Raw genomic sequence first — 23598 nt, 5'->3', positions numbered from 1 at the left:
CTCTCGGAGGATAATGAGAGCACCACTCAGTGAGGATGTGACTCTCCACGTGGCTAATAAATACAACGAAATAGCCATTAATAACGCCCATTTAGAGGTTTACGAGCATTTTATGCAGGGTTCCATTTCTACCAATTAACCATGTTATTAGAGGATGAACTCAAACAACGTTTGAGCGTTTTAAAGCCTTCATTTAACCGTCAGATGCTCATACGGTGGAACACACTGTTGTTGCCGATTCTGTGATGAGTGAAAATCCATTGAGGTGAGCCAGAACATGTGTTGAGCCTCAAACGTTAGCCTGCTATCTGTAAGGGTCCGCTGGGATCCTGATAAATATGACTAATTATCCACCGCCACTCGCTCTCATTTGCATGTCTTTGGGGGATTACAATCATAAACAGCTATTCGGAAAGATGTTGGGATGGGACCACTTCACATGCGAATCCCATCGCGGACATTTTTTGAATTTTCTTCTTCCAGTGAATGCATATTCAAATGATTTCCATCACCGGCCTTGGCTTTCTACTACACCTGTACTCGTACATTTGCTCAGCAGAGCTAGAAAGCTTCCACATGGAGAAACCTTATATGTGTGTGTACTCTTCCAGCCCTTTGCCCTTGCAATTGTTTTGGCAGTGGGCTGCCCACCAGACAAGCGCATTGTCCCATCATGACAGTAGCACAGAAGCTGCAACACAATAGGGCCTTTAACCACCTGCCCAGAATAGCTAATCTTGCTGCAGCAGGCGCGCTATTGAATTCTAGTAACTGATACCAATGCTAATGCGCGGCGTGTGCACGCATGTGTGTCCCTGTGCTGGAGAGTGAATGCGTGAGTCTCTCTGACAAACACCGGGTAGCCTGGCTGGAACATCGTCTTTGTCTTAGGAGCGACTCGGTGAGACAGCAAGAGGGGTTAAAAGGTTCTGTGTGGTGAGAATATAACCCTGAACGCAGCTGTGTCAACGCCAACCGCCAACCCGAGAGATGAGCTGCCCATGAAACCTGAGACCAGTCTCTGTGAACGTTGGCCCCGGCCTCCATTCAATTTACACTTGGTATTGTGAGCGTTGCCCAACTGAGGCATCAGGTGTCCCAGTGAGCCATGGATATGACAGAGGATGCTAACAATGCTAACATGTTCGCTCTCAGTCGGCTGTAACGGTGGCTAATATTCAATTACTTGACATTTGACGAGCTCAACGCCATGTTAAAGCAGAATAGCCTTTAGCTAGCTCTTTTAGCTAGCACCTCACCGAGCGCTAGAGGCCCAAAGGTCAAACTAAGAAGCCGTGTTTGGGGAGCGTTACTTTGGGTTTACGTTAAGTTAACGTTACGTGTGTTTACAGGACTCATACACATGCTGACCAATAGACTTTTCCATAACTTTTCCATGACTTTAAACCAAACATTTAGTGAAATCTGGGTGTAAACAGTAAAAAGTGAGTAAATGTAGTATTTAAACTAACAATGAGAATACAAAGCATACAGTAAACCTTAAATGACACAAATGAATGAGACAATAGTTTGATTAAAAGAATAAACATTTATATAGATGCCTGTATGTATGCCTGCTTATATATTGAGTCTTTCTTTTAAAAGCAAATTAATTATTTCAAACTCAGCATAAATGAATGTCATGAACACATGAATATAACACATTTACATGACTTTTACTAAACTTTTATTTCTTTCAAGGACTTTTCAAGGCCTAGAAATTAGTCGACTAGTCAATTATAAAAAGAAGGCCACTCATTCCAAAATGGTTGAAAGTTACTGTACCTCCCGCAGCTTTAGCATCAGCTAACGTTAGCTCTGGTTCTTGATGAGAGTTTTTAAGTATGCCAGAATAAGCACATATTTTCCGGGATATAAATACTCGTTGCATTATTAAATAGGATATGAGATGACCTGCACGGGACACCGTCACCGACTGGCCATAAATGATGCATCAATGCACCCGCGGGGTTATCGGCATGTTTTGTCAGGGGGCCCGGCCGCATCACGCCCTGGAGACCCCTCTATTCCCCGCTGTGCTCCCCGTCCATCGCCGGGAGAAACGATTTCATCCGACATCAGTCACACAGACGCGCGTGTCCTCCACCTGGGCGCGTGTCCGGACCTGCTGGCCTACCGGTTAGACAACGTGAGGCTCAGGGACAACCTGTGGGCCTTTGAGGGGCACCACGCGGTCACCAGCAAAACCATGTGCTTCTACTTATATAACTATATATATAAATCATCTTAACCACCCAAATCCCAATCAGATGGTTCCTCGTGACATATAAACTTATTTTGTTGCGGGGGCTCTATATGAATCTCGTCGTATAGAGTGAATAAACACCTTGAAATAGTTCCTTCTCTAACTCCCAATGAATATTTGTGCAAAAATCGGATTATTCTACGACGAAAAAACAGTCTTTCAACCACACGTGCGTTAATGAACAGCTCACAGCGTACAGGATAGAAGTAAATGATGTCACTCTATAGACATTTCATTTTAATGAACAAGAATCACCTGAGAAACATAAAGCTGGACACGAGGTCACAGAGCAGAGCAGCATTACTGCAGGAGGCTTGTCGTGTATCAATATTGAAGGACCTTTGCTCTCACAACATGCGCGCAGTAGCCAACGTTTGGATCAGTTTGTGGGATATTCTTCATCTTAAAGTAGCGCGCTTCAAAGGGACTATAATTAAAACAGAATGTAAACGTCTTCACTGCTGGTCTAATGCAGGAATATGTACATCTAACGTGTATAAATGACCCGCAGCCCTGCAGGAGCGTTGACAGGCGCGCTCCGGCTCTCCCTCCGTTCCACGCACGGTGGCAGTCTGGCTGTTGCTCAGGGGTTTAAAGCCCCGTGCTCACAACATTATGACGCGACATGTGATCAGGAATCGGCTTCATATTCGCAATACATCCTTTTGTAAATCGTAAGAAGTTACTTGGTGTTCGTGTTGAAGGCTGGCATGGTGGTCACGCGGCTTCTCCCCACGAGAGACGCGACTCAGCGAGCTGAAACTTTCCGTCGCAGCCTCTTCACCCGTTCACAGCGATGTATTTGTCACAATTTCAAGCGTTTTCTTGAGGTGGGGCTTTCCCCCACTATTCACCCCGCTCTTCTCTGGTTAAACCGCGGGTGAGGACTAAGCACCCGAGCCATCCCATTGCGCTTAAACCCCGACCTCAGCCCAAACTCACCAATTCCACATCGGATTCACAGAAGAAGACAAAAAAGAAGGAATTCGTAGAGGAAAAACTTCGGAATCCCACATATAAGTACATTCAGAGAACATCTAAAACATGATGGATAAAACGTTATGATAATAAAAAAGCAAAAACAACGCTTTTCAGTTTTAATCTGCTCCTACCTTTTCGTGCAGAGAGACGTTCCGGACGGATAAAGCCTCTGTGTATAAATAGAGCAAATTATAACAATCCAGAGGGAGATTCCATCCAAAAAAAACGTCGTATTTTGTAACGTATCTTGCCAAAGGCAGCGAGATGCTGATGCTGGTGATGAGGAGGTTATTATAAGTGCGGCGCAGTGGAGGGAAGGCAGCGGTCCTTCCGCTGGCTCAGTGAACGCGCATCTCTCAGCTCGGCTCACTCAGCGCAACTGATGATGGGCCCCTGGATGTCTCCCTCACTGACGCGCTGACCCGCCTTCTACCCCGCACTCTGAACACGGGGGAAGTAATCATTCAAATTGGAGAGAGAGAGAGAGAGTAAAGGGGAAATAGCCCCTGAGGACAAATTATGAATAACGAAAACTCTTTCGTCCTTATTCTTAGATATACGTTTGTTTAGTGTCGCAAGGCTTTTGCTTTTGGAACCGCCTCTGGTCAATCTGACAAATGCCTAAAAGAGAAGCGAACATGTGGCTATGCCTGTAGTGAAAGTCCACATGTGTTCACGTTGAGCTTGTATCAGGAGTTCAGCACCTTGGACAGCGTCCATCCGTGTTCCTGTTGCCCCTGCAGTCCTCATGCAGGGACCTGTCCTGGGATCTGAACCCCTGTCAGGCGTCAACGAGGCCGGGAGGGTCACTGGAGACATCGGCAGTGCCACTTGAAAATGCATTTATTGGCTGTTTAGTTTTTGTACATCATACAAGGTTATGCCACGTTTTATTTTTACATTAATGCACATATCACATACTGCTGCAGCTAGTAATTATAATAATGATGGCATACTGGGACAGTACACACAGTGTAGACTATATAGTGTAAATAGATGTTGATGTCATTAGAAAATGGAAGAGGGGCTGTATCCCATGACGTCATGGTACCCAGGTGGCCAATACAACCACACGTTGTTACTTCAGTGACTTGACGGTTCATCTCCCAAAAGGATCGACTTCTCCTCTGTCACTCTCATTGCATTGACCATGTAGCGTGATCTGTATCCTCTGTAGCCTTCTGCCACTACATCATGAGGGTTCTTGCTCTTACGCAATACTCAGTGCACACAAAAAAAATGCACTGAGGAATAGCTGGAGGCACGAGGGCGACTTTTGACTGAGGCAGGACTAAAGGGAGATGAGAAGAAAAGCATCAATGACCCGCTCTGGTTCTGTGAAGAATACAACATGGACAGACCACTGAGACCTCACACATTCTGGATGTGGGACCGCGAAAAAAGAAAAAAGTGTATTTACAACTGTGTGACACAACTGTAGAATGATCTGAGACGTACAGCACTTTCTCTACTGAAAGGCCCTTTGCACCCTATAGATGTTTTTAGATGTTCGGATCATTTCCAGGGTTATAGACAGCAGAACATGCTTAGTTCACTACTCCTTGACTCAAGAGTTACATGTTATCCCACCTATGTTTTTATGATTAACTTATTGTTTTACTGTTGTTAGCACTTTCCTGTATTACACTAATATGCCCTGTGAATACTGTGAATGACAATGAAGTGAATGAATGGATCACAGGTCAACTTTACTTCACTACTAAAATGTATGGATTTTGAGTGAATAGTGAAAATATGCTGCAGTATTTTGACCCGCGTGCATGTGAATGAACATGACATCTTGGCTTTGTTCCAACCTGATTGGTCTGGTGCGTAACAGGCAGCAGCTGGACCGGAAGCTTCATCAGACACGAGCAAAATATGATCACGCGAGGGAGGAACTATTGCAGACTTTAAACACTAATGAAGGAAAAACTGCAGGATGACACGAGACAAATAGATGTTTTTAATCAAGTTGAAATAATTGAATGCCCCACTAAAATAATGAATGATATACTAAAATACGAAAAATGATGATGGCATTATGCAAAAGGAATTTATTTAAGCAAATTGTATTTGAAGGGATTTTTTTTTATAGCCAGTGCAGTTATTTTATTATTTTTAGAACACAAAACAATGGTTTTTTTTCTCCTTAGTTTTAATTAGTGTCACACATAAGTGTTACACTCTTATGTTTGAGTGCATCACCTGGCACATATATGGGTTCCACACTAAAGCTAATCCAGTGACATCATCACCGGGTCTGAGGGGCTAGTTAAAACACAGGAGTGATGAGAAGATCTGCAGCTCTCTCGAATGGGCAGTAGCAGAGAGAGAGAGAGAGAGAGAGAGAGAGAGAGAGAGAGAGAGAGAGAGAGAGATCTCTATCTCTAGAATAAAAAAGAACAAATATGCATGACCTTCACAGCCCTGACAAAAATGCACTCAAACAAGAGGATCTCTTCCACAAATAAATCACAAAAATCAAAGACAATAATGCCTCCAGCTCTTTCTCACACACGGTTTCCTACCCTCCTTCCCTCTGTGCTAAAAGGCATAATAAATGAATTATTTCCCTTTGATAACATCTTCAAACTGAATACAACACAAGCTTCTGGTTTACTTTAATAACACCCCGGCTCCTTGTTCTGTAATCATGAAATGAATTTCCAGATGCCACAACAACTGTTGTAATATTCACCATGTATTATTTATGGCAGGATGCAAAACATTATATTAATCATGTATGAAGCATATTCCTACTTTGTGTAGGGTGGCTTGGGACCATGCTTAGTCATCACGTTGCGCAACGGTAAGCAGTGGTTGTGTAGTGCATTGCTCTGACATGTGAGCACGCTCTAACGTCCCAGACGTGACAGCCGGCCAGCAGGGGTTCCTCACAGCGACACGTTCTGGCTCTCAGTGGCTTCTTCCTCTCACTACTTATATTCCTCTGCTCTTCATTCTTTACACCTTAATCATTTTACAACTGACCATTTCCCTAAATCCTCCCTGTAAAACAGCAAAAAATAGCAGCTTAGCAACCATAAGCAGACATGCAGGCTTGAAGCAGCTTCTATAGGGGTGTAGGAGTCATACTTTAAGAGTCTGGAAGGGTCTCTCTCTCTCTCTCTCTCTCTCTCTCTCTCTCTCTCTCTCGCTCTCCATCCTGAGGGATCCTCCTCTGTTGCTCTCCCTAAAGTTCCTTTTCCCTGTGCCGATGTGAGGACAGAGGATGTCGTATGGGGACAGATTGTAAAGCCCTATAAAACAATACCATATATATATATATATATATATATATATATATATATATATATATATATATATATATATATATATATATATATATATTGTATATACACACACATTCCCCTCAGACTTGGAGCTTTATATTGAGTTTAAGCTCATTGTTTAGCTGTCCAGTGCACAGCTTTTTTGTTCACTCTCACTCTCAGCTTGTTCTCGGTCTCTCGCTATTTTGAGCCAAAAAGCCACACATAGTGGAGAATACAATTAAAGCGCCAGACGTTTCCCCCAGGAGTTGGAGAACTAAAACAGAGCTAAAAGAACAGTGAGTTGAACTTAAAATCACCAGGTAGCCGGGACACTTTAAATTGATGATAATGTTGCTTGAACATGCTGCATACAAATAAGCTATTAAGTATTCCATCATCATTATTTCAGGTCTAAAATACAGAGGCTAACTAGCTAGCTACTGCTGTTTCTTTATGTCCATGTTATCTATATCATCATCATCATCATCAGCTGGTGAGGATGCTAATCTTTAGCCTCAGTCTGCTAGCAGAATGCAGCCTGCAGAAATCAAGCTCACATTTACAGTGGTACTGTAAATAGTTAATAGTTCAACGTTAGCTTTATTAGCTAACTAGCTACAGCTGATAAACGGATGTTCACCCACCAGAAACCCTTGAAATGATAAGTCTAATGTTCTCTACCTCTGTCTAAAATCAATTGTTTCAACCATTATTGAGAATCCCAAATGTTACACTGGCCTCTGTTCTCATTGTAAATGGCATGTGTGCTGTGTGAGTGCAGAAAGCTTGACAGATGTAGCAGCAGTAAACCGGGAGGGGGCCGAGCAGATGGTTATTCCACTTTTCTCTAATCCCACATCTTTATCTTTCTCCCTATCCATTGGTCTCCCCCTATCTTGTCCCTGGTTTATTTTGCAGACTTTAAGGAGGATCACACACACAGTCAGTCCTTTCTAAAGAAACCATGGCTCTCAGCTCAGGGCTTTTACTGTCCAGCCCTCTAGCTTGTGCGGTGGCCTGGTGGCGCCCCTGTCTGCCCCGATAGTGGGAGGTTTGAAGTGGAGTTTGATCTTCAGCTGACTCCTCTCTGCATGATACTAACTGCAGCACTGCACAAATAACTGTGCTCAGCCTTCATTTACAGATACAGCTCACAAGCTCCTCACCCTTCAGTTTGAACATGGCTCCTACTTCAACCAGACAGACGACATTGTGTCTATTTCTGCCATTTGGGGATATTTTGCTTCCATAACACTTCAGACTGTTCACATCCCAAATACATATGTACACACGTGTTTATTCATTTTACTACATTGTGGATTTGTGTCTGTAGATTTTTCCTAAATTCACCAACAGTTAGTGATAAATAATGCCTCATTTTACAGAAAACTTATAATACACAAAAAAATAAAAATTGTCTTTATGTTATTAATCAACTGGGGAAGTTTCATGGAGATATCTAATAGTTATTTACTTATTTTTTACCATTCACATGTAGTGCCTTGCAAAATGTATTACATTTGATATCTTCTCAAATTGTTTTATAATCTTTTCTCAGACTTTTCCACTAATCACCCCCCGCTCAGACTCGCCTAATTAATGAAACAATTTGTTCCTAAAAACAGGGATTTTGTTTTGGTATTCATGGTACATGATAAAGAGACATCCACAACTCTGTAAAAACCTTTGACTAGAACAAGAAATACACATTTCAATACAGCTCTATCCCAGGGGTTCTCAAATGGGGGTACTAGTACCACTGGTGGTCCTTGAAGGCACCACAGGGGGTACTTGAGATTTAAAAAATATATATTTAAAATCAACATAAATTCAAAAATCCTTTAAAATAAGTTATTTAATAAACATTCAATAATATAAGTCTAAGTTCTTCAACTGAATTGTATATATTCTATATTAAATCAGACACTGATAGCACAGTGCTGTGTATTACATTGTATTTTCAACCAAAGATGTTTTGCACTGAACTTGGCTGAAAAAGATTCCACAGGGGGTTCATCTCTGAAAAAATGTTGAGAACCACTGCTGTATCCAATGTTCAGGTTTCTGTTCTGGAAATATATGCAAAACAGAAGCAATAGATGTCATGTGACCAGAATGAACAATGTAACAGAGTTACAGTGCATTACATGAATATGACAGAAATCATTCATATAATGAGTAGTAGGCATGGACCATGATCCAGATAAACACGGCCCATGTAAACAGAAGGAGATCGAGAGGAGGGGCAACAGCAGGGCCGCTATGGCAGGAGGTAGGGGGAAGGAGGCAGGAGGCAGGATGCAAGGCCCAGGAGGCAGGAGGTAGGAGGCAGGAGGCAGGACCGGCTCCAGACACACGATCCATAGAAACTTGAGGCTCCCAGGATGAATTCATCCGGAAGTAGAGAGAGAAGAGTATAAGAGGAGAGAGGAGCTCAGTGTATTCTAAGATGGCCCCCAGCAGTCTGGGGGCTGGACCAGGGCCAAGAGAAAAGTCTTAAGTCTACTCTTAAATGAGGTGACTGTGTCAGCCCCCCGGACTGAAAGTGGAAGCTGGTTCCACAGAAGAGGAGCTTGATAACTGAAGGCTCTGACTCCAATCCTACTTTGTAAGTAGCCGCGCATTCAGTGAGCGCAGCTCTCTAGTGGGGTAATATGGTACTATGCGCTACCTAGTGGGGTAATATGGTACTATAAGCTCTCTAGTGGGGTAATATGGTACTGTGAGCTCTCTAGTGGGGTAATATGGTACTATGAGCTCTCTAGTGGGGTAATATGGTACTATGAGCTCTCTAGTGGGGTAATATGGTACTATAAGCTCTCTAGTGGGGTAATATGGTAATATGAGCTACCTAGTGGGGTAATATGTTACTATGCACACTCTAGTTGGGTAATATGGTACTATGAGCTCTCTAGTGGGGTAAAATGGTAATATGAGCTCTCTAGTGGGATAATATGGTAATATGAGCTCTCTAGATGGGTAATATGGTACTATGAGCTCTCTAGTGGGGTAATATGGTACTATGAGCTCTCTAATGGGGTAATATGGTACTATGAGCTCTCTATTGGGGTAATATGGTACTATGAGCTCTCTAGTGGGGTAATATGGTAATATGAGCTCTCTAGTGAGGTAATATGGTACTATGCACCCTCTAGTTGGGTAATATGGTACTATGAGCTCTCTAGTGGGGTAATATGGTACTATGAGCTCTCTAGTGGGGTAATATGGTACTATGAGCTCTCTAGTGGGGTAATATGGTACTATAAGCTCTCTAGTGGGGTAATATGGTAATATGAGCTACCTAGTGGGGTAATATGTTACTATGCACACTCTAGTTGGGTAATATGGTACTATGAGCTCTCTAGTGGGGTAAAATGGTAATATGAGCTCTCTAGTGGGGTAATATGGTACTATAAGCTCTCTAGTGGGATAATATGGTAATATGAGCTCTCTAGATGGGTAATATGGTACTATAAGCTCTCTAATGGGGTAATATGGTACTATGAGCTCTCTAGTGGGGTAATATGGTAATATGAGCTCTCTAGTGGGGTAATATGGTACTATAAGCTCTCTAGTGGGGTAATATGGTAATATGAGCTCTCTAGTGAGATAATATGGTACTATGCACCCTCTAGTTGGGTAATATGGTACTATGAGCTCTCTAGTGGGGTAATATGGTACTATGAGCTCTCTAGTGGGGTAATATGGTACTATAAGCTCTCTAGTGGGGTAATATGGTAATATGAGCTCTCTAGTGAGGTAATATGGTACTATGCGCCCTCTAGTTGGGTAATATGGTACTATGAGCTCTCTAGTGGGGTAATATGGTACTATAAGCTACCTAGTGGGGTAATATGGTACTATAAGTTCTCTAGTGGGGTAAAATGGTAATATGAGCTCTCTAGTGGGGTAATATGGCACTATAAGCTCTCTAGTGGGGTAATATGGTACTATAAGCTCTCTATTGGGGTAATATGGTACTATGAGCTCTCTAGTGGGGTAATATGGTACTAGGAGCTCTTTAGTGGGGTAATATGGTACTATGAGCTGTCTAGTGGGGTAATGTGGTACTATGAGTTCTCTAGTGGGGTAATATGGTACTATGCGCACTCTAGTTGGGTAATATGGTACTATGAGCTCTCTAGTGGGGTAATATGGTACTAGGAGCTCTTTAGTGGGGTAATATGGTACTATGAGCTGTCTAGTGGGGTAATGTGGTACTATGAGTTCTCTAGTGGGGTAATATGGTACTATGCGCTACCTAGTGGGGTAATATGGTACTATGCGCACTCTAGTTGGGTAATATGGTACTATGCGCTCTCTAGTGGGGTAATATGATACTATGAACTCTCTAGTGGGGTAAAATGGTAATATGAGCTCTCTAGTGGGATAATATGGTAATATGAGCTCTCTAGAGGGGTAATATGGTACTATAAGCTCTCTAGTGGGGTAATATGGTACTATGAGCTCTCTAGTGGGGTAATATGGTAATTTGAGCTCTCTAGTGAGATAATATGGTACTATGAACCCTCTAGTTGGGTAATATGGTACTATGAGCTCTCTAGTGGGGTAATATGGTACTATGCACTACCTAGTGGGGTAATATGGTGCTATAAGTTCTCTAGTGGGGTAATATGGTACTATGAGCTCTCTAGTGGGGTAATATGGTAATATGAGCTCTCTAGTGAGGTAATATGGTACTATAAGCTCTCTAGTGGGGTAATTTGGTACTATGAGCTCTCTAGTGGGGTAATATGGTACTATGAGCTCTCTAGTGGGGTAATATGGCACTATAAGCTCTCTAGAGGGGTAATATGGTAATATGAGCTCTCTAGTGAGGTAATATGGTACTATAAGCTCTCTAGTGGGGTAATATGGTACTATGCGCTACCTAGTGGGGTAATATGGTACTATGAGCTCCCTAGTGTGGTAATATGGTACTATGCACTCTCTAGTGGGGTAATATGGCACTATAAGCTCTCTAGTGGGGCAATATGGTACTATAAGCTCTCTATTGGGGTAATATGGTACTATGAGCTCTCTAGTGGGGTAATATGGTACTATGAGCTCTCTAGTGGGGTAATGTGGTACTATGAGTTCTCTAGTGGGGTAAAATGGTACTATAAGCTCTCTAGTGGGGTAATATGGTAATATGAGCTCTCTAGTGAGGTAATATGGTACTATGCGCCCTCTAGTTGGGTAATATGGTACTATGAGCTCTCTAGTGGGGTAATATGGTACTATGCGCTTTCTAGTGGGGTAATATGGTACTATGCGCTACCTAGTGGGGTAATATGGTACTATGCGCACTCTAGTTGGGTAATATGGTACTATGCGCTCTCTAGTGGGGTAATATGATACTATGCGCCCTCTAGTTGGGTAATATGGTACTATGAGCTCTCTAGTGGGGTAATATGGCACTATAAACTCTCTAGTGGGCTAATATGGTAATATGAGCTCTCTAGTGAGGTAATATGGTACTACGCGCCCTCTAGTTGGGTAATTTGGTAATATGAGCTCTCTAGTGAGATAATATGGTACTATAAGCTCTCTAGTGGGGTAATATGGTACTATGCGCTACCTAGTGGGGTAATATGGTACTATGAGCTCTCTAGTGGGGTAATATGGTACTATGAGCTCTCTAGTGGGGTAATATGGCACTATAAACTCTCTAGTGGGCTAATATGGTAATATGAGCTCTCTAGTGAGGTAATATGGTACTACGCGCCCTCTAGTTGGGTAATATGGTACTATGAGCTCTCTAGTGGGGTAATATGGTACTATGCGCTACCTAGTGGGGTAATATGGTACTATAAGTTCTCTAGTGGGGTAAAATGGTAATATGAGCTCTCTAGTAGGGTAATATGGCACTATAAACTCTCTAGTGGGGTAATATGGTACTATAAGCTCTCTATTGGGGTAATATGGTACTATGAGCTCTCTAGTGGGGTAATATGGTACTATGAGCTCTTTAGTGGGGTAATATGGTACTATGAGCTCTCTAGTGGGGTAATGTGGTAATATGAGCTCTCTAGTGGGGTAATATGGTACTATACGCTCTCTAGTGAGGTAATATGGTACTATGCGCACTCTAGTTGGGTAATATGGTACTATGAGCTCTCTAGTGGGGTAGTATGGTACTATGCGCTACCTAGTGGGGTAATATGGTACTATGCACACTCTAGTTGGGTAATATGGTACTATGAGCTCTTTAGTGGGGTAAAATGGTAATATGAGCTCTCTAGTGGGGTAAAATGGTACTATGAGCTCTCTAGAGGGGTAATATGGTACTATAAGCTCTCTAGTGGGGTAATATGGTACTATGCGCTACCTAGTGGGGTAATATGGTACTATGAGCTCTCTAGTGGGGTAATGTGGTACTATGAGTTCTCTAGTGGGGTAATATGGTACTATAAGCTCTCTAGTGGGGTAATATGGTACTATGAGCTCTCCAGTGGGGTAATATGGTAATATGAGCTCTCTAGTGAGGTAATATGGTACTATGCACCCTCTAGTTGGGTAATATGGTACTATGAGCTCTCTAGTGGGGTAATTTGGTACTATGCGCTACTTAGTGGGGTAATATGGTACTATAAGTTCTCTAGCGGGGTAAAATGGTAATATGAGCTCTGTAGTGGGGTAAAATGGTACTATGAGCTCTCTAGAGGGGTAATATGGTACTATAAGCTCTCTAGTGGGGTAATATGGTACTATGCGCTACCTAGTGGGGTAATATGGTACTATGAGCTCTCTAGTGGGGTAATGTGGTACTATGAGTTCTCTAGTGGGGTAATATGGTACTATAAGCTCTCTAGTGGGGTAATATGGTACTATGAGCTCTCCAGTGGGGTAATATGGTAATATGAGCTCTCTAGTGAGGTAATATGGTACTATGCACCCTCTAGTTGGGTAATATGGTACTATGAGCTCTCTAGTGGGGTAATATGGTACTATGCGCTACTTAGTGGGGTAATATGGTACTATAAGTTCTCTAGCGGGGTAAAATGGTAATATGAGCTCTGTAGTGGGGTAATATGTCACTATAAGCTCTCTAGTGGGGTAATATGGTACTATAAGCTCTCTATTGGGGTAATATGGTACTATGAGCTCTCTAGTGGGGTAATATGGTACTATAAGCTCTCTGTTGGGGTAATATGGTACTATGAGCTCTCTAGTGGGGTAAAATGGTACTATGAGCTCTCTAGAGGGGTAATATGGTACTATAAGCTCTCTAGTGGGGTAATATGGTACTATGCGCTACCTAGTGGGGTAATATGGTACTATGAGCTCTCTAGTGGGGTAATGTGGTACTATGAGTTCTCTAGTGGGGTAATATGGTACTATAAGCTCTCTAGTGGGGTAATATGGTACTATGAGCTCTCCAGTGGGGTAATATGGTAATATGAGCTCTCTAGTGAGGTAATATGGTACTATGCACCCTCTAGTTGGGTAATATGGTACTATGAGCTCTCTAGTGGGGTAATATGGTACTATGCGCTACTTAGTGGGGTAATATGGTACTATAAGTTCTCTAGCGGGGTAAAATGGTAATATGAGCTCTGTAGTGGGGTAATATGTCACTATAAGCTCTCTAGTGGGGTAATATGGTACTATAAGCTCTCTATTGGGGTAATATGGTACTATGAGCTCTCTAGTGGGGTAATATGGTACTATAAGCTCTCTATTGGGGTAATATGGTACTATGAGCTCTCTAGTGGGGTAATATGGTACTATGAGCTCTTTAGTGGGGTAATATGGTACTATGAGCTCTCTAGTGGGGTAATGTGGTACTATGAGTTCTCTAGTGGGGTAATATGGTACTATAAGCTCTCTAGTGAGGTAATATGGTACTATGCGCCCTCTAGTGGGGTAATATGGTACTATGCGCTACCTAGTGGGGTAATGTGGTACTATAAGTTCTCTAGTGGGATAATATGGTACTATGAGCTCCCTAGTGGGGTAATATGGTACTACGAGCTCTCTAGTGGGGTAATATGGTACTACGAGCTCTCTAGTGCAGTAATATGGTACTATGAGCTTCCTAGTGGGGTAATATGGTATTATAAATTCTCTAGTGGGGTAATATGGTACTATGAGCTCCCTAGTGGGGTAATATGGTACTATGCGCCCTCTAGTGGGGTAATATGGTACAATGAGCTCTCTAGTGGGGTAATATGGTACTATGAGCTCTCTAGTGGGGTAATATGGTAATATGAGCTCTCTAGTGAGGTAATATGGTACTATGCGCCCTCTAGTTGGGTAATATGGTACTATGAGCTCTCTAGTGGGGTAATATGGTACTATGCGCTTTCTAGTGGGGTAATATGGTACTATGCGCTACCTAGTGGGGTAATATGGTACTATAAGCTCTCTAGTTGGGTAATATGGTACTATGCGCTCTCTAGTCGGGTAAAATGGTACTATGAGCTCTCTAGTGGGGTAATATGGTAATATGAGCTCTCTGGTGGGGTAATATGGTACTATGAGCTCCCTAGTGTGGTAATATGGTACTATGCACTCTCTAGTGAGGTAATTTGGTACTATGAGCTCCCTAGTGGGGTAATATGGTACTATGAGTTATCTAGTGGGGTAATATGGTACTATAAGCTCTCTAGGTAGGTAATATGGTACTATGAGCTCTCTAGTTGGGTAATATGGTACTATGAGCTCTCTAGTTGGGTAATATGGTACTATGAGTTCTCTAGTGGGGTAATATGGTACTATGAGTTCTCTAGTGGGGTAATATGGTACTATAAGCTCTCTAGTGGGGTAATATGATACTATATGTTCTCTAGTGGGGTAATATGGTACTAATCGCTCCTTAAGATATGATGGTGCATCACCAGTTAAGGCTTTGTAGGTGAGGAGAAGGACTTCATACTTGATGCTTGATCTTACAGGAGAGCAGTCAACACAGGAGTAATGTGATCTCTCTTCGCGTCCTCGTTAGTACACAAGCTGCAGCATTCTGGATCAACTGGAGAGATTTAAGAGACTTATTAGAGCAGCCTGATAATAAGGAGTTACAGTAATCCAGTCTAGAAGTAACAAATACGTGAACCAATTTTTCAGATGAGCCTGATTATTGAAATGTTACATAGGTGAAAAAAGGCAGTCCTTGACATTTGTTTCACGTGGGAGTTAAAGATTAAATATAACTCTGAGATTCTTCACAGTGGTGCTGGATGCCAGAGCAATGCCATCAAGAGAAACTATTTCATTAGATAATTGATTTTTAATAAAAAAAAATGTAAAGGGAAATCTGGTCATAAAATAAGTCAAAGATAAGCATTAAGGACAGTAGATACACATTTCACAATACAGACAATGAGAGCGACTGTACTTCTTACAGTTTTGTTAAGGCTTTGAATCGGCTCTCACAAGGAAGTTCAATAAGATTTTTCCATAGGGTGCAAAATAAGAAAGGTTCCTAACAAATCCCTGTTCCCTAGAAGAAAAGCCATGAAGTCAAATGAGACTGCTAATAGTGTAGATGCTGCTTCAGGTGAAAGTGATAATGATATCGGGAAAGTTGATCCAATAAGGCTTTGTGAGTTCAAATCCATCCATCCTGCAGTCTCTGTCGGCTAATGATGACGAGGCTGTGATATGAATAGGACAGTGAGTTGCTTATGAATCATACAGTGATGTACAAAGTGGAGAAATCACACATACAATAATGCTGCAGCCTCATATTAATATATTAATTAGAACGTATTCAAAATGAATGCCGTATTTTAAAGTGAAATATGCAGTTATAGCGAGACACGCTTCCCTACCAGCACCTCTAAAGCTCACTAATCAACACGTTAGAACTCATGAACAAAACCTGAAATATTAGATAACACGTTGTGGTTTTAATTTTGCAGAAAGCCAAAGTCTAGCTATTTCCCCCTACTTTCAGTCTTTACGTTGGGCTAAGTCTCCTTTGCTGTAGCTTCATATTTATTGTGCTGCAAATTTTTGTCTTGGCAAGAAGGCAAAATAACCACATTTCCCAGAAAGTCTAACATTTCTCTTTTTCTCTTAAGTTCTAATAGCAGCCTTCCACCTTCATGCCCCATGCTGAAGGTGTGAATGCGGTGGAGAGAGAGGGCTGGCCGTCAGAGGCGGAGCTTCATCCCTGGAGAGCAGCGAGCCCAGGTGCTTCCCAGCAAGGCGTTCTCCGCCTCCTGTTACCTGTTGGGTGCAGCAGACAGACAGACCAGTGCACAGGCTAGGGAACCGTCACATATGTGATGAATGTGTGTGTTATTCCACTACTGTAAGGCCAACCAATACATTTCAACAAGCTAGCTGGCTGCCAGCGGGCACCACCTGCTATGGGGCAATCAATAATCCATGAGCGTCCTAATAATGCTGTATCATGGTTTACCACCTTCACACTGAAGGTCACATGTGTTTCCTCTCTCTCTCTAACACACACACACACACACACACAATGCAGATTGATCCTAATTGCACTTATTTTACCTCAAATCCCAGCTGCCTGAATCACTGAAAAGACCGTTAGAGGGTCAAAGTGATTACACTATCAAGGACATCTATTAGAATCCAATTTGGCCAGGTTGGGTCCTCAAACAGACCCAGCTAACCTCCTTAATGGACGTTCATTTATCTCCCCTTGTCTGGGAGCTGTTGCGTGCGAGGTCCACAGCTTTGGTGCTAAACAGGATGGATGTGATATTTAGATCAATAGTTTCGGCTTATGTGGAAAAATGTGACGGCATACAGATGATAAGAGGGCGATATTTCATTGTAAATGTCAGTGTAATGTAACCAGGGTGGGAAACTGTGCACACACTATACTGCATGGTATAGTGGCCGCATACTGTATACTCAGCAACCTATAGAGCACGACACATGAAGGCCCTTCTCCCTCTCACATGGGTGTGAATCTATTTGAATAATGAGGAGAAGCATCTGTCAGGCTTGGTTATCTTGACACATGGACTGTAGTGTGAACACTTATATACATCTGAAGGGAGAAAGAGAGACAACGAGATGGAGAGCACACTCACTGCACTACAGGGCACCTGCATGTTCTTTAACCACATACCTCAAAGCTTGAATAGTTCATCGTCAGAGAGGTGCCTGTGCCGGTAATGCTGCATCAATCACCAGCGTCACCATGAGAGAAGGCGCTGCTCTGAGATGAGATCTATCAGTCTCACCCCAGGTTTCCAATATGCCATTTAAAGAATATGCGTGTGGTAGGTGCTTGTATTCAAAAGCACTTTGCTGTGACATGAGTTAATTTATAGAATCTTGAGTAGTATTTTTGTAGCATGGATGATGCTAGTACACATTAAACCAGGGGTGTCAAACACACGGCCCGCAGGGTAATTGTTAAAATTGCAGGAAAAAATAAAAAATAAGACAAAATAATAATAACGAGCCGAGCTGGGGCTCAAACCACTGATACTTTGATTGTAAGACGGGCATGCTAACCATTGAGCCACAGTCACAATTGATTTGAGCACTGACATGACTAAAGATATTGCCCAACTGTGAGGGAATCTGCAGATGAGAGCCCAGGCAGATAAACAGTGGGCTGATTTTTGGTCTTTATGTTTCTAGCTTATTGTAGAAAGACCTTAAAATAGTGTTTATCATCCAAAAACCTTCACCAATCATTTAAACATAGAGAAATACTGTGGTTATGTATGCGTTATTATGCTGTGATTTTACTGGTCCGGCCCACTTGAGATCAAAATGGGCTGCATGAGGCCCCTTCACTGAAATGAGAATGACACCCCTGCATTAAACTGTGCATTGCAACTGTTACGTCACAGTCCACCCACTATGCTTTAAAGAGATCTCTGTCTTCGTACATTCTTTACCTATGAGCCATCTCAGTAACTTATACGAGAAAGACCCATCAAGCTGAGACCAAACCCTGCAACCTTCTTCTGTGCCATGTTTCATCTGTTAAACCTCTATTGAGGAAGTCAACGGACAGAGCTAGACATTGTAGGGTTCACCAATGAGTGTACATTTTGTAACCTTGCTAAATGCCTGTCATGATCTCTGGCAGTCACTATATCTGTGGAACAACTCTTGGGAACACATTCCTGCTGGCACAGTCACAGGAAATCGCTGTGTTCAGACCGACAGGATGGACTCCTGATTGCATCATCTCCATCACAGATTTCAGTAGCGCTGATAAAATGAAAGATGGAAGTGGGTGTACCGGTGACTCAGGCCATATGCTGCAATGATCTCAGCTTCTGCTGTCTGGAAACCTTTCCACAACACTTAACATGTGGCGTCTCTCATCCGTTCTCTCCTGAGCTTTCTCCAGGAATACAAGCTGAATGCAATCCATCTTAAAAATAAGACATAAAGAATTTAGTTATTTATTCACTAAAACGTGGGGTTATTGTGATGTAGTCGGATGTTATCGTTTTAAAAGAAAAGGCTACACGTGAACTAATATGCACATCCTGCTAATGCCAAAGGTTAAGTGCTCATTTACTACATGTCAAGGTGAGTGCACCGGGAAATAAAAGCCTTGATATCAAAGTGAAATATTGCTTTGAGAGTAGCGTCTGACGCCCCGGCTCCAGACGGGCAAAGGTCCCGACAAGACTACCTCCACCACCTGGGCGTCCACACACCCTGACACCTGGCAGAGCCGACTGTGCGATACCTAAGAGTTTCAGACTACGGCCAGATGGTTGCACGAAGAGAGATCACACACGCGGGCGATCGCGTACTCGCAGACAAATGCAGTTCAGCATACAGTTACCTCACACAAATAATTCATGTGAGCCAGATGCACTGCAGACCTACAGTCTTGCACATGCATACAAATGCTGCCGCTCACGTCCCGTGCATGCTCACTATTCTTGTGAAGGTGAAGGACTTGCAAACTTGATACCAGGCAGTACGTTGCATATTAGGTTTATAGAGAAAGATAATGTATCTTTTCCAAATTATAAAGGTTTAGAAATATAGTGAGCATCCTTACCATGCTGTCAATATGATATACGATGTCGGCGCCGGGGTAAGGTTCCAGCCCAGAGGAGGTTGCAGCATATGTGATGTGCAGACAAGCTTGTAAAAAAGAAAGATGGTTCATCTTGGTGACTAAAACTTTTTGTGCGGGAAAAGAGACAGAGGCCGGCCTCCAGATTTTGAATAAGGATACGGACAAAGAGAGAGAAAGACAAACACAGAAATATACAATGAAGCCCTCTGCCCCTCCTAAAGGACTTCAGAGGCGGCGGGTGAAACAAAAGCAGCCGTGGAGGGACAAACAAAGTGATGAAAGATTCAAGAGTTTGAAAAAGATGAAGCATTTCTTTCATTTGCAGAGCGAACGCCTGCTTATCAAAGCAATGTACAATGCAATGCTGAAGCGCGAGTCATTTTTTCTTTTGTTCTTCCTGCAATTGTACTGGAAATCATACGGCACATAAATCATGTGGACATTTCTTTATTTGCACCATGCACGCACTACTGCCATAGGCTTTCAAGAGGGACACCATTTGTTTTTCAAGAGGCCCTTGGAAAAGAGCTTTGATGCCGTCCATGAGAAAGACCAGAGAGAGAACAGGCACATGTCATTGAAGTTGGGGGGACATCGTCTTATATCAGTCTGGCCTTGAATCTCGGGTTTGTTGGAGGTGTAGTGCATCAGCGAGAGGGGAATCCCACTGCTCCCAGTCTTAAACAAAGATGTGGCTACCAGTAAAACCAGCTCCACCGTCCCTCTGTCTCACTAAGATCAGTTCATTCATATTCCCTCCCTTCCATCTTCAAGGCAATCACTCATGTCTCGGTCGTAATGGAAGGTACAGCAGTCACTTCGACCTAGCGAGAGGGAGCTCCTATTATTCCCTCATTGCGTTGACGGATGATTCCTGGATACGATAGAGGGAGAGGGAGAGAGAGAGAGAGAGAGAGATGTAATGTCGAGAGAGAAAGAGATAGAATATAAGAGAGAAGGGTAATGTTCGGGCTGCTAATGTTTGCTTTCAGATTTGAAATAAAGCTGCTGCGGGGAGATAGGAGACAGATCAATCAACGCAACGAGAACAGGGTTAGCATTCTGGGTCTAAGCAGGTGATTTGTCTATGGACTGAAATGGAATTGGACATTCATACAGGAATGGTTATGAATATGGAACCAGGCAGTGACTTTGAAAATGACACAGTTCAGAATGAAGCGCTTCAGTAAGCCACAGAGACTCAGTAAGAACAAGTGTAGTTTTGAGGCAGCCATCTTCCTTACGAAGGGCATGGGTTCACCACCTTTGGTGTTTTACGTGCCGTAATCTCTCTTCCTCTGCAACACCCTCTGACTTTGCAGCTTTAAGAACTAGAAAGCTGTTGCTTCATCCCAGAAAAAGATTGTGTTCTTATATATTTGCAAACGTAAAGTTTGGATTTCTTACACTCTATGAATACATTACTGAGACGGCCTGTTGAAAGAGTTATTGATCACTCTAATTGTTCAGTCGACATCTACCGGCCACGAGGAAGGCTCTTCCTAACGAGACTACGTTGTAAAAGATAGTGTGAAGAAACACAGGGTGTGTAAAGGTAATGAGTGAGAAAGTGTGTCCAGGACAACATTCCCTCTTGTTTCCCTGGACGTTGTTGCTGAGCTGTGACATGGATATCTCCCAGTAGTCATATGTAGGCTTGCTGCTCAAACACAGCATGAACCATAAACACACAACTACCATGGCCAGCAAACACACTCGATTTAGGACTCAAAGTCAGACTGAACTTTTGAATTTGCACAAAACCAAGACTGTACTTTTTCGTACACTGTCGTCGATCTACAAGATAATTGTTTCAGGGCCAAAAGAGGAGGAATGATTACAGACACCAACAACTCTTTCAGTGTACAAATGGCATGTAAGAATTCTATAAAGATATGCTCGAAAGAGTCTACTTCCAAGCCGTTAGACTATGCATAGTAGCTATGCATAGTCTAACAGTAGCACAAGTAAAGAACAGAGATGAAGTCAAAGCTGTCAATGCTAAGCTAACCACCTCTTGGCTGGAACACCTCTTGGCTAGCAACAGCACTAGCTAGCGCTGCTGCTAGCTCCCCACTCCTGCTGCTAGCTCCCCGCTGCTGCTGCTACTGCCCGCGTCCCCTCTACCCAAGCGCTAGCGGAAGTTAGCGGACGTTAGCGGAGAGCTAGCGGAAGTTAGCGGACAGCTAGCATGAGCGCCAGCTGGCTACAGTGGGGAGCAAACGGGGACACTGACCGAAGGTAGTAGCGCCGTGTAACCCGACTTTTACGGGTCAGATCCATAATTTCATCTAACTCTTGGCAATACAGTGAACAGGCACTTTTAACCAAAATGGTGAATACTTTTTAATTTTGAATTCATGCAAACAAATCCAAAAGGTCAATGTAGATAGAAAAGACAGGCAGCCGGTTTAAACATGTTCGGACAGCAGTACCAGTGATGCACATTGGTAATCTGGAAAATGATAGTAGGAGTGTGTATGTGAGCAATATATGTAATCTGACACGTAACACAGGGCAGGTGCGAAGGGAGACGCAGGATTCAGAGACTGGCAAAAGGCAGGGTTAGTGCAAGGTATGGTTTGGAACGTTCCATTATAAAAGGCCTTGGGGGAGTTAAAGAGGTCTGGAAGGTTCCATTGTAAAGGGTGTGGTGGTAATTGAAAGTGTTGGAAGATGAGGGGACAAGTTACTAATTTGAGCAAGGATTTGTTTTATTTCTTATGAATTCAGTGAGGAAGCTGTACTACTTATTTCAGAAGGTAAATACTTTCAAAAATGTTTAAAACATCTCCCAACATGGACACACTTTTCACACCTCTTTGGGATAAGATACTGATATTATGTGTGGTTGTGTGATTGTCAGAAAGCACACATGAGCAAGTGTGGTCCCATTTGCAATGACGTGTAATGTTTGTTGCCATTAATAAATGTCAAACAGTATGAGATGGAGCAATTTAGCGCAGCCAGTTAGTTGTTGAATCACACCTATTCAGCCCTAAATCAAGCCGTGCCCTATGAATCAGCTGTGCCCTTGTGATTCATTGCAGCTGATTTGGATCTGAAATGTCCTTCCCTCCCACTTACGCTATCTGATTGGCTTTCTGATGTAGCTTCCTCCCATCTCCTTCCATTTGTCTGATGAAGAGACTATTGATTACTCATGCAAACAGATGGACACAGAAATAGTGACAAAGAGAGGAAATAAACATACAAACCAACCAACAGACAGGCAGCAAGTGTGAGTCAACATGTGTGTATAAACAATGGAACGTGATTTAACTGAGGTTACTCCTTTAAGTTTATATACCTACACAATGTCTCATCAATTCACAAACGCAATATTGCATGAAAATTAAAAAGATTAATGGCTTAATCTGTTAAAGGGCCAAAGCTTGTTTCTGGGGATGCGTTCACTGCCATAAACCAAACCCTGATAACAATGTACTCACCAAGTAATTACTCATCCAACCTAAAAAACAAAGTTTTCATTGTCGCCCATGTTTTAGCATTAGCTTTAGCATCTTCGCAAATACGAACACAGCTCCACGACCGGGACGGAATCCGCACTGCTCGTCTTGAATCTGAGGTTCGACAATCGGTTGAAGCCTCTCTTCCAGCACCCTGGCATAAGCTTTTCCCGGGAGGCTGAGCAGTGTGATGCCACGATAGTTCGAGCACACTCTCCGGTCCCCCTTCTTGAAGATGGGAACCACCACCCCGGTCTGCCAGTCCATGGGCACTGATCCCGACCCCCATGCGACACTGAAAAGGCGTGTCAACCAAGACAGCCCAACAATGTCCAGCGCTTTCAGCATGTCAGGGCGGATCTCATCCACCCCTGGCGCCTTGCCACCAAGGAGCTTTTTGACTACCTTAGTGACCTCTGCCAGGGATATGGGTGAAACCACCCCAAAGTCTTCCGGCGCTGCCCGGAAGACTGCCCGGGAGCTGTGTTCGTATCCTCGGTAATAAGTCAGACACGTTCCCGGTGGGTGTTGGCCTCCGCCAGGGCTGCCCTTTATCACCGGTCCTGTTCATGACCTTCATGGACAGGATATCTACGCGCAGCCAGGGGG

The sequence above is a fragment of the Taurulus bubalis genome (assembly GCF_910589615.1).
Source record: "Taurulus bubalis genome assembly, chromosome: 3".
In the NCBI taxonomy this organism is placed as follows: Eukaryota; Metazoa; Chordata; class Actinopteri; order Perciformes; family Cottidae; genus Taurulus; species Taurulus bubalis.
Note: the sequence above shows the minus strand (reverse complement) of the source record.